We start from the raw sequence: 12,532 nt of genomic DNA, 5'->3' as shown, positions 1-12,532 counted from the left end.
GATCCGCAGCTCCGACGTGTTTGTGGACTCTGGCAGGGGGCGAGGGGCAGAGAATCCCACCTTGAAATCCTTCCCAGGCTCCCAGCGGGTGCCTGCCCAGGGCTGGGAGAGGCGGGATGGGGAGCAGGCAAGGCAGCCCACCTGTGCTAGGAAGGCAGCGGAAGGTGGCCCAAGTGCCTGGGCCCCTGCACCCACGCCGGAGACCTGGATGGAGTTCTGGGCTCCTGGCATTGGCCTGGCCCAGGCCTGGCTGTTGTGGCCATTGAGGAAGTGAACCAGCAGATGTGTGTGTGTATGTGTGTATGTGTGTATGTGTGTGTGTGTGTGTGTGTGTGTGTCTCCCTCTCTTAACTCTGCATCTCAAATAAATATAAATAGAGACCCGCAGATCTCAGGGAGAGTAGGTGCGGTCAGAGATTGGGGTCAGGATTCACAAACCTTGTACGGCCTCCCTCGGTGTAAAAGTCCGGACCTGCAGGAGGTCACGAGGGTTGGGTAGGCCTGACGCCAGGCCCTGGCTTGGCAGTGATCATGTGCCCAGGCCTGGCCAATTAGAGCACTGCCTCCCTGTACCCGTAGCTGATTGGCCAGAGATGAGCAGCTGACCCCAAGCAGGCCAATGAGAGGCAGCCCTGAGATTCTGGGCCAGAACACGGGAGGAGAGGCCAGAAAAGGCGCTGGGTGGGGCCGGTGCCGCCCACCTAGGAGAAACCCTGAGGGTCCTACCAGAAGTGACCGTGAGGGAAGAGCTGCTGAGACATTGGCGTCACCTGCAGCGGGAGCGCGGTGCCCCATCGTGGCTTCTTTGGTTCATGGGACAGAGCTCCATGCCCACCAAAGCACAACTAAAACAGAGAACTGTGGTGCCCAAAGCCCACCTGGGACAGACCCACGTGCCCCACTAAGCCCACATGGGACAGAACCCTCTGATACCCTAAGCACACCAGGGACAGAGACTGCTGCCCCACTAAGCACACCAGGGACAGAGCTCACTGCCCCGCAAAGCCCAACTGGGACACAGCCCCCTGCCCCCCAGAGCCCACCAGGGACAGAGCCCTCTGACCCCCTAAGCCCACTTGGGACAGAGACACTGCCCACAAGGCTGCCTGGGACAGAGCCCCCGGGACGGCAAGCACACCTGAGATAGAGACCCCTGTCCCCCTAAGCCCACCTGAGACAGAGCCCTCTGCCCCTGAAGACCACCTGGGACAGAGGCCCCTGCCCCGCCAACCCATCTGGGACAGACCCCTGCCTTGCCAAACCAAATTGTGACAGAGCCCCCTGCCCCCTGAAGCACACCTGGAATAGAGCCCCCTGCCCCGCCAAGCCCATCTGGGACAGAGTCCCTTGCCCTGCCAAGCCCAACTGGGACAGAGACCCATGCCCCCCGAAGCACACCTGGGACAGAGCCCCCCTGCCAACCGAAAACCACCTGGGACAGAGCCCCCCTGCCCCCAAAAACCACCTGGGACAGAGACCCATGCCCCCTTAAGCTCAACTGGGACAGAGCCTCCTGACCCACTAAGCCCACCTGGGACAGAGGCACCTGCACCTCAAAGCCCACATGGAACAAAGCACCTTGCCCCCATAAGCACACCTGGGAAAGATCCCCATGCACCACTAGCCCACTTGACAGAATCCCTGCCCCCCGAAGCCCAACTGGGACAGAGTCCCCTCCCTACTATGCCCACCTGGGACAGAGCCCTATGCCCCAAGAATCGCACATGGAACAGAGCTCCATGCACCCCTAAGCCCACGTGGGACAGAGCCTCCAGTCTTACTAAGTCCACCTGGGACAGACCCTGCCTTGCTAAGACGACCTGGGACAGAGCCCCCTGCCTCCTGAAGCCCACCTGGGACAGAGCCCCCTGCCCTGCCAAGCCCACTTGGGACAGAGTCTCATGCCCCACTAAGCCTATTGGGACAGAGCCACAAGCACCCTGAAGACACCTGGGAGAGCCCCAAGCCCACAGAAGGCCACGTGGGACAGAGCCTCCTGGCCCACAAAGCCCACCTGGGACAGAGCCCCCTGCCCCACCAAGTCACCTGGGACAGAGCCTCCTGCCACCATAAGCCCACCTAGGACTGAGCCCCCTGCCCCGCCAGTCACCTTGGACAGAGCCCCCTGCCCCTCAAGACCAACCTGGGACAAAGCCCCCTGCCCGCCTATACCCACCTGGGACAGAGCCTCCTGGCCCACTAAGCCCTCCTGGGACAGAGCCCCCTGCCCCATCAAGACAACCTGGTACACAGACCCCTGCCTGGCAAGTCACCTGGGACAGAGCCCCCTGTCCCCTGAAGTCCACCGGGGACAGGACAGAGCCCCCTGCCCCCAAAAGTCCACCTAGTACAGAGCCCCTGCCCCCGATACCCACCTGGGACAGAGCCTTCTGTCCCATAGTGCCCACCTGGGACAGAGCTCACTGCCCTGCTAAGCCCACCTGGGACAGATCCCCCAACTCCCGGAAGCCCACCTGGGACAGAGACCCCTGCCCCTCAAGACCAACCTGGGACAAAGCCCCCTGCCTGCCTATACCCACCTGGGATAGAGCCTCCTGGCCCACTAAGCCCTCCTGGGAAAGAGCCCCCTGTCCCGTCAAGACCACCTGGGACACAGATCCCTGCCTGGCAAGTCACCTGGTACAGAGCCCCCTGTCCCCCGAAGCCCACCTGGGACAGAGCCCTTTGCCAACAGAAGCCCACCTGGGACAGAGCCCCATGCCCCGCTAAGCCCACCGGGGACAGAGCTCCCTGTCCCCTGAAGCCCACCTGGAACAGAGCCCTTTGCCAACAGAAGCCCACCTGGGACAGAGCTCACTGCCCCGCTAAGCTCACCTGGGACAAATCCCCCAACCCCCTGAAGCCCTCCTGGGACAGAGCCCCTTGCCTCACGAAGCCCACTTGGGACAGAACCCCCTGCCCCACTAAGGAGACCTGGGACAGAGCCCCGTGCCCCCAGAAGCCCACCTGAGACAGAGCCCCCTACACCCCGAAGCCCACCTGGGACAGCATTTCCTGCCCCCCTAATTGCAAATGGGACAGAGCATCCTGCCCCATTAAGCCCACCGGGTACAGATCCCCCTACTCCCCGAAGCCCACCTGGGACAGAGCCTCCTGCCCCCCTATGCCCACCTGGGACAGAGGCCAAAGCCTACAGAAGGCCACCTGTGACTGAGCCTCCTGGCCCATAAAGCCAAACTGGGACACAGCCTCCTGCCCCACTAAGCCCACCAGTTAGAGAGCCCCATGTTCTCTGAAACCCACTTGGGACACAGAACCCTACCTGCCTATACCCACCTGGAACAGAGCACTCATCTCCAGTGAGCCCGCAAGGGACAGAGCCCCCTGCCCCCTGAAGCGGAACTAAGACAGAGTCCCCTGCCTCACTAAGCCCACCTGGGACAGAGCCCCCTGACACCTGAAGCCCACCTGGGACAGAATCCCCTGCCCTGCCAAGCCCACTTGGGACAGAGTCTCCTGCCCCACTAAGCCCACATGGGACAGCCCCCAGCAACCTCAAGCCTACACAGCCCCAAGCCCACAGAAGGCCACCTGTGACAGAGCTTCCTGGCCCATAAAGCCCTTCTGGGACAGAGCCCCTGCTCCCCTAAGCCCACTGAATACAGAGCCCCCTGGTCCCCAAACCCTCCTGGGACAGAGCTCCATACCCACCTATAACCACCTGGGACAGAACCCTCATCTCCAATGAGCCCGCCTGGGACAGAGCCCCCTGCCCCACTAAGCCCACCTAGGACACAGCCCCTTGCCCCTGAAGCCCACCTGGGACAGAGCCCCCTGCCCCGCCAAGCCCACTTGGGACAGAGTCTCCTGCCCCACTAAGCCCACATGGGACAGAGCCCCCTGCACCTAGAAGCCCACCTGGGACAGAGCCCCAAGCCCTCAGAAGGCCACCTGTGACAGAGCCTCCTGGCCCATAAAGCCCACCTGGGATACAGCCCCCTATCCCGCCAAGTCACCAGGGACAGAGACACCTACCCCCCGAATCACACTTGGGACAGAGGCTCCTGGCCCATAAAGCCCACCTGGGACTGAGCCCCCTGCCCCGCCAAGTCACCTGGGACAGAGCCTCCTGCCACCATAAGCTCACCTGGGACAGACTGCCTTGCCACCAGAAGCCCACCTGGGACATAGCTCCCTGCCCCGTCAAGCCCACCTGGGACAAAGCCCCCTGCCCCTCAAGACCAACCTGGGACAGAAGCCCCTGGCCGCCTATACCCACCTGGGACAGAGCCTCCTGGCCCACTAAGCCCTCCTGGGACAGAGCCCCATGCCCTGTCAAGACCACCTGGGATACAGGCCCCTGCCCGGCAAGTCACATGGGACAGAGCCCCCTGCCCCCTGAAGCCCACCTAGGACAGAACCCTTTCCCCCAGAAGCCCACATGGGACAGAGATCCCTGCCCTGCCAAGCCCTCTTGGGACAGAGTTTCCTGCCCCACTAAGCCCACATGGACAGAGCCCCCTGCACCCAGAAGCCCACCTGGGACAGAACCCCAAGCCCAAAGAAGGCCACCTGTGACAGAGCCTCCTGGCCCATAAAGCCCACCTGGGACTGAGCCCCATGCCCTGCCAAGCCCACTTGGGACAGAGACAACTACCCCCCGAATCACACTTGGGACAGGGCCTCCTGCCCTAATAAGCACACCAGGGACAGAACCCCCTGCCCTGCCAAGCCCACCTGGGACAGAGCTCCCTGCCCCACTAAGCCCACTTGGGACAGAGCCTTCTGCTCCCCTATGTCCACCTGGGACAAAGCCACTGGCTCCACCAAGGCCACCTGGGCCAGAGTCCCTACCCCGCCAAGCACCCCCAGGACAGAGTCCCCTGACCCATGAAGCCCATCTGGGACAGAGCCCCTGCCCTGCCAAGCACCCCGGGACAGAGCCCCTGTCCTCCGAAGCCCACCTAGGACAGAGCTCCCTGCCCCACTAAGCCCACTTGGGACAGAGCCCTCTGCTCCCCTATGTCCACCTGGGAGAGAGCCACCTGCCCAGCTAAGGCCACCTGGGCCAGAGTCCCTACCCCGCCAAGCACCCCCAGGACAGAGCCCCTGCCCCCCGAAGCCCACCTAGGACAGAACCCTTTCCCCCAGAAGCCCACCTGGGACAGAGATCCCTGCCCTGCCAAGCCCTCTTGGGACAGAGTTTCCTGCCCCACTAAGCCCACATGGGACAGAGCCCCCTGCACCCAGAAGCCCACCTGGGACAGAACCCCAAGCCCAAAGAAGGCCACCTGTGACAGAGCCTCCTGGCCCATAAAGCCCACCTGGGACTGAGCCCCCTGCCCTGCCAAGCCCACTTGGGACAGAGACAACTACCCCCCGAATCACACTTGGGACAGAGCCTCCTGCCCTAATAAGCATACCAGGGACAGAACCCCTGCCCTGCGAAGCCCACCTAGGACAGAGCTCCCTGCCCCACTAAGCCCACTTGGGACAGAGCCCTCTGCTCCCCTATGTCCACCTGGGAGAGAGCCCCCTGCCCTGCTAAGGCCACCTGGGACAGAGACCCTGTCCCGCCAAGCAGCTCCAGGACAGAGCCCCCTGCCCCGGGAAGCCCATCTGGGATAGAGCCCCCTGTCCGCCTATGCCCACCTGGGACAGAGCACCGTGCCTCACTAAGCCCACCTGGGAGAGAGTCCCCTGCCCTGCTAAGGCCACCTGGGATAGAGCCCCTGCCCCACCAAGCACCTCCAGGACAGAGCCCCCTGCCCTGCGAAGCCCATCTGGGACAGAGCCCCTGCCACGCCAAGCACCCTTGGGACAGAGTCCGTGCCCTCTAAAGACCACATAGGACAGAGCCCCCTGCCCCCCTAAGCACACCTGGAACAGAGCCCCTGGCCTGCCTATACCCACCTGGGACAGAGCATCCTGGCCTACTAAGCCCTCCTGGGACAGAGCCCCCTGTCCCGTCAATACCACCTGGGACAGAGGCCTCTGCCTGGCGAGTCACCTGGGACAGAGCCCCCTGTCCCCAGAAGCCCACCAGGGAAAGAGCCCCCTGCCCCGTCAAGACCATCTGGGACACAGGCCACTGCCCGGCAAGTCACCTGGGACAGAGCTTCCTGCCCCATTAAGCCTACTGGGTACAGAACCCCCTACTCCCCGAAGTTCACCTTGGACAGAGCCCCCTGCCCCCCATGCCCACCTGGGACAGAGCCTCCTGCTAAACTAACCATTCTGGGACAGGACCCCCTGCTCCTGTAGTCGACTTTGGACAAGTCACCTGCCCCTCTAAGTCCCCCAGGAACAGAGCCCCCAGCTCCACTAAGCCCACTTAAGGCAGAGCCCCCTGCACCTCTAAGCCAACCTGGGACAGAGACCCCTGCCCCGCTAAGCCCACCTGGGAATAAGCCCTCTGCCCCCCCAAGCCAACCTGGGACAGAGCCCCCTGCCTTGCTAAGCCCACCTGGGACAGAGCCCCCTGTCCCCTGAAGCCCACCTGGGACAGAGCAGCCTGCCCCCAAAAACCCACCTGGGAAAGAGCATCCTGCCCCCCGAAGCCCACCAGGGACACAGCCCCCTGCCCCACTAAGTCCATTTGGGACAGAGACATCTGTGGCCTGAAGCCCACCTGGAACTGTGCCCCCTTCCCTCCCAAGCCAACCTGAGAAAGAGACACCTGCCCCCAAAGCCCACCTGGGAAAGAGCCCAGGGCACTACCAAGCCCACCTGGGATAGAGTCCCTTGCCCCTCTAAGCCTACCTGAGACTGAGCCACCTGCCACCCGAAGCCCAACTAGGACAGAGCCCTCTGTCCCCCGAAGCCCACCTTGGACAGAATCCCCTGCTCCACTAAGCCCATGTAATACAGAGCCCTCTGCACCTCTAAGCCCACCTAGGACAGAGACCTCTGACCCCGGAAGCCCACTTGAGACTGAGCCACCTGCCACCTGAAGCCTGCCTAGGACAGAGCAATGTCCCCCGAAACCCACCTGGTACAGAATCACCTGCTCTCTGAAGCCCACCTAGGACAGAGCCCCATGACCCCCGAAGCCAAGCTGGGATAGAGCCCCCCGCCCCACTATGCCCACTTGGGACAGAGCCACCTGCACCCCGAGGCCCACATGCAAAATAGCCACCTGCCCCCCCTAAGCCCACCAGGGACACAGCCCCATGCCCCTGAATCCCACCGGATACAGTCCCTGCCCCACTAAACCCACCTGGGACAGAGCCCCCTACCTGCCTATACCCACCTGGTACAGAGCCCTCTGCTTCAATGAGCAAGCCTGAGACAGAGTCCCATGCCCCCTGAAGCTGACCTGGGAAATAGCCCTCTGTCCCACTAAGCCCACCTGGGACAGAGCCCCCTGCCCCCTGAAGCCCATCTGGGACAGAGCCCCCTGCCCCACCAAGCCCACTTGGGACAGAGCCTCCTGCCCTACTAAGCCCACATGGGACAGAGCCCCCTGCACCCCAAAGCCCACCTGGGACAGAGCCCCAAGCCCACAGAAGGCCACCTGATATAGAGCCTCCTTGCCCATAAAGCCTACCTAGGACAGAGCCCCCTGCCCCATCAAGCCCACCTGGGACTGAGCCCCTGCCCTGCCAAGTCACCTGGGACAGAGCCTCCTACCACCATGAGCCCATCTGTGACAGAGCCCCCGGCCCAGCCAAGCCCACCTGGGACAGACCCATTGCTCCTCTAAGCCCAGCTGGGACAGAGCCCCAGGCCCCTGAAACCCACCTCGGATAGAGTCCCCTGCCCACAGATACACACCTGGGGCAGAACCTCCTGGCCCACTAAGCCCTCCTGGGACAGAGACCCCTGCTGCCTGAAGCCAACTTGGGACAGAAACACTTACCCCACTAAGCCCACCATGGACAGAGCCCACTGCCCCCCCCCCCCTTAGCTCAACTAGGACAGAGCCACTTGCCCCCTGAAGCCCACCACGGAAAGATCCCCTGCACCCCGAAAACCACCTGGGAAAGAGCACTCGGTCCCCGTAAGCCCACCTAGGACAGAGCCTCCTGCCCCCCGAAGCCCACCTGGAACAGAGCCCTCTGCCCCATCAAGACCACCTGGAACACAGGCTCCTGCCCGGCAAGTCACCTGGGACAGAGCCCCCTGCCACCTGAAGACCACCTGGGACAGAGACCCTGTCCCCTGAAGCCCACTTGGGACAGATCTCATGCCCCCTGAAGCCCACAAAGGACTGAGACCCCTGCCCTGCTATGCCCATTTGGGAAAGAGACACCTGCCCCTGAAGCCCACCTGGGGCTGAGACCCCTGTCCTGCCAAGCTCACCAGGGACAGAGCCCCCTGCCCCCATAGCCCACTTGGGACAGAGCCCCCTGTCCCCCAAAGCCAACCTGGGACAGAACAGTCTGCCCCCCAAAGCGCACCTGGGACAGAGCCTCATGCCCCACTAAGCCCACCTGGGACAGAGACCCTGACCCCCTAAGCCTACCGGGTAGAGAGCCCCCAACTCCCCAAAGCCCACTTGGGACAGAGTCCACTACCCCCCTAAGCACATCTGGGAAAGAGTACCCTGCCTCCCAAATGTAACGTGTGATCGAGCCCCCTGCCACACTAAGAGCACCTGGACAGAGCCACCTGCACCCCGAGGTACCCATGGGAAATAGCCACCTGCCCCCCTAAGCCCACCAGGGACACAGCCCCATGCCCTTGAATCCCACCGGGTACAGTCCCTGCTCCCCAAAACCCACCTGGGACAGAGCCCCCAACCCGCCTATACCCACCTGGTACAGAGCCCTCTGCTTCAATGAGCAAGCCTGAGACAGAGTCCCATGCCCCCTGAAGCCGACCTGGGAAACAGCCCTCTGTCCCACTAAGCCCACCTGGGACAGAGCCCCCTGCCCCCTGAAGCCCATCTGGGACAGAGCCCCCCTGCCCTGCCAAGCTCACTTGGGACAGAGTCTTCTGCCCCACAAAGTCCACCTGGGACAGAGAACCCTGCACCCCGAAGCCCACCTAGGACAGAGCCTCCTGCCCTGTCAAGCCCACCTGGGAATGAGCCCCCTGCCCCACCAGGTCACCTGGGACTGAGCCTCCTACCACCATAAGCCCATCTGTGACAGAGCCCACGGCTCAGCCAAGCCCACCTGGGACAGACACTTTGCTCCTCTAAGCCCAGGGGGGACAGAGTCCCCAGCCCCCAAAACCCACCTGGGACAGAGCCCCCTGCCCGCCTTAACCACATGGGACAGAGACTCCTGGTCCACTAAGCCCTCCTTGGACAGAGCCCCCTGCCCCCCGAAGCCCACCTGGAACAGAGCCCCTGACCCCCCGAACCCACCGCAGACAGAGCCTCCTGGACCACAAAGCCCTCCTTGGACAGAGCCCCCGGCCCCCCGAAGCCCACCTGGGACAGACCTCCTGCCCCCTGAAGCCCACAAAGGATGGAGCCCCCTGCCCCGCTATGCCCATTTGGGAGAGAGACACCTGTCCCCTGAAGCCCACCTGGGACAGAGCCCCATGCCCTGTCAAGACCACCTGGGACACAGGCCCCTGCCCAGCAAGTCACCTGGGACAGAGCCCCCTGCCCCCCGAAGACCACCTGGGACAGAGACCCTATCTCCTGAAGCCCACTTTGGACAGACCTCCTGCCCCCTGAAGCCCACAAAGGACTGAGCCCCCTGCCCCGCTATGCCATTTGGGAAAGAGACACCTGCCCCTGAAGCCCATCTTGGACTGAGCCCCCTGTCCTGCCAAGCTCAGCTGGGACAGAGCTCCCTGCCCCGCCAAGCCAAACTGGGACAGAGACACCTGCCCCCCAAAGCCCACCTTGAACAGATCCCCCTGGCCCCCTAACCCCACTTGGGACAGAGCCTCCTGCCCTACTAAGAACACCAGGGACAGAACCCCCTGCCCTGCCAAGCCCACCTGGGACTGAGCCACTTGGCCCCGAAGACCACTGGGGACAGAGCTAACTGCCTCACTAAGCCCACTTGGACAGAGCCCTCTGCTCTCCTGTCACCTTGGGAGACCCTGCCTCACCAAGCACCCCCATGACAGAGACCCCTGCCCCGCGAACCCATCTGGACAGAGCCCCTGCCCCGCCAAGCACCCCTGGGACAGAGCCCCCGCCCATCAAAGCCCACCTAGGACAGAGCCCCCTACCCCAATAAGCCCACTTGGGACAGAGCACCCTGCTCAAGTGAGACCACCTGGGACAGATACCCTGGCCCCCTAGGCCCACCGGGCACAGGGACCTCTGCTCCCCGAAGCCCTCCTGGTACTGAGCCCTCTGTTCCCCAAAGCACACCAGGGACAGAGCCCCTGTCCGCTGAAGCCCACTTGGGACAGAGCAGCCCGCCCCCCAAAACCCACATGGGACAGAGCAGCCTGTCCCCCAAAGCCCAACTGGTACAGACCTCCTGCCCCCTGAAGCCAACAAAGGACAGAGCCCCTGCCCCGCTATGCCCATTTGGGAGAGAGACACCTGACCCCCGAAGCCCAAGTGGGACAGAGCCCCCTGCCCCACCAAGCCGACCTGGGACAGAGTCCTTTGCCCCACTAAGCCCACCTAGGACAGAACCCCATGCCCCTGAAGCCCACTTGGGACAGAGCCCCCTGCCCTGCCAAGCCCACTTGGGCCAGAGTTCCTGACCCGCTGAGCCCATTGGGACAGAGCCCCTGCACCCCAAAGCGCACCTAGGATGGAGTGCCAAGACCACAGAAGGCCACGTGTGATAGAGCCTCCTGGCCCATAAACCCCACCTGGGACTGAGCCCCTGCCCCACCAAGTCACCTGGGACAGAGCCCCTTGCCCCTCAAAGTCCACCTGGGACAGAGACCCCTGCCCCGTCAAGACCACCTGGGACACAGGCCCCTGCCCGGCAAGTCACCTGGGACAGAGCCCCCTGCCCCCCGAAGACCACCTGGGACACAGGCCCCTGCCTGGCAAGTCACCTGGGACAGAGCCCCTGCCCCGCCAAATCACCTGGGACAGAGCCCCTTGCCACCAGAAGCCCACCTGGGAAAGAGCCCCATGCCCCGTCAAGACCAGCTGGGACATAGGCCACTGCCTGGCAAGTCACCTGGGACAGAGCCCCTGCCCCTTAAGCCCAAATGGGACAGCGGCCCTGTCCCCCGAAGCCCACCTGGGACACAGCCCCCTGCCCAGCCAAGCCCACCTGGGGACAGACCCCTTGCCCCTCTATGCCCACCTGGGCAGAGCCACCTGTCCCCCGAAACCAACCTGGGACAGAGCTCCCTGCCCCCCAAAACCCACCTGGGACAGAGCCACCTGCCCCACTAAGCCCACCTTAAACAGATCCCCCTGCCTCTCTAATCCCACTTGGGACAGAGCCTCCCGCCCTACTAAGCACACCAGGGACAGAGCCCCCTGCCCTGCCAAGCCCACCTGGGACTGAGCTACTTGGCCCCGAAGCCCACTGGGAACAGAGCTCCCTGCCCCACTAAGCCCACTTGGGACAGAGCCCTCTGCTCTCCTATGTCCACCTGGGAGAGAGCCCCGTGCCCTGCTAAGGCAACCTGGGACAGAGCCCCTGCCCTGCCAAGCACTCCGAGGACAGAGCCCCCTGCCCTCCGAAGCCTAGCTATGACAGAGGCCCCGGTCCCCGAAGGCCATCTGGTATAGAGCCCCCTGCTGCCTTATGCCCACTTGGGACAGAGCACCCTGCCCAACTAAGCCCACCTGGGACAGAGCTCCCTGCCCCCCTTAGTCCACCTGGGACAGAGACCCCTGTCCCCCAAAGCCCTCTGGGTAGAGCCCCCTGCCCTCCAAAGCCCACACTGGAATGAGCCCCTGTCTCCTGAAGCCCACTAGGTACAGAACAGACTGCCCCCCAAAACCCACATGGGACAGAGCAGACTGCCCCCCAAAGCCCAACTGGTTCTGACATTCTGCCCCCTGAAGACCACAAAAGACTGAGCCCCCTGTCCCGCTAAGCCCATTTGGGAGACACCTGCCCCTCAAAGCCCAACATGGACTGAGCAACCTGCCCTGCAAAGCTGACCTGGGACTGAGCCTGGGAAAGAGCCCCAACCCCACAGAAGGCCACGTGTGACAGTGCATCCTGGCCCATAAAGCCCACCTGGGACACAGCCCCCTGCCCCGCCAAGTCACTTGGGACAGAGCCTCCTCCCACCATAAGCCAAGCTGGGACAGAGCCCATTGCCACCAGAACCCCACGTGGGACACAGCCCCTGCCCAGCCAAGCCCACCTGGGACAGACCCCTTGCTCCTCTATGCCTACCTGGGACAGAGGCCCCTGTCCCCCAAAACCAACTGGGACAGAGCTCCCTGCCCCCCAAAACCCACCTGGGACAGAGCCACTTGCCCCACTAAGCCCTCCTGGGAGAGATCCCACAACCCTTTCAAGACCACCTGGAACACAGGCCCCTGTCTGGTAAGTCACCTGGGACAGAGCCCCCTGCACCCCGAAGACCACCTGGGACAGAGACCCCGTCCCCTGAAGCCCACTTCGGACAGACCTCCTGTCCCCTGAAGCCTACAAAGGACTGAGCCCCCTGCCCCGCTATGCCCATTTGGGAGAGAGACACTTGCCCGCTGAAGCCCACCTGG

This window comes from Oryctolagus cuniculus, chromosome 7 (assembly GCF_964237555.1).
Source record: "Oryctolagus cuniculus chromosome 7, mOryCun1.1, whole genome shotgun sequence".
NCBI lineage: Eukaryota > Metazoa > Chordata > Mammalia > Lagomorpha > Leporidae > Oryctolagus > Oryctolagus cuniculus.
Note: the sequence above shows the minus strand (reverse complement) of the source record.